This window comes from Trichechus manatus, unplaced genomic scaffold, assembly GCF_000243295.1.
Source record: "Trichechus manatus latirostris isolate Lorelei unplaced genomic scaffold, TriManLat1.0 scaffold00056, whole genome shotgun sequence".
In the NCBI taxonomy this organism is placed as follows: Eukaryota; Metazoa; Chordata; class Mammalia; order Sirenia; family Trichechidae; genus Trichechus; species Trichechus manatus.
In genome coordinates this window covers 104,216-104,585 of record NW_004443992.1, presented here as the reverse complement: position 1 = coordinate 104,585, position 370 = coordinate 104,216, and positions in this window count along the sequence as shown.

Below are 370 nucleotides of genomic sequence, written 5' to 3'. Positions count from 1 at the left end.
TGATTTTATGTTTCATTTTATTTCTATAAAACAATACTTGATTATCTTGTCAAAGTAAGGAAGGCACAGTAATGTTGTTTAGTAACACAACCTAAAAAAATCATCATGCTTTAAAGAAAAAAAAATGCTATTTTTAAAGAAAAAGAGAGAATGAACCTTCTACTTAATGACTCTATTAGGGTGTCGATAAATGAATAGATTTTAACGTATTTTGCCTCAGACATGAAGGTTAAGGAGACTGAGTGAAATAAAATCTAGGCCAAAAAAACAAATCTAATACTACAGTGGCATTTTTAAAAAATAGATATTCAAGTCAAAAACCAGGATGACTGAGGATGACATTTAAAATAAGTAAAATTTCCATAACAAT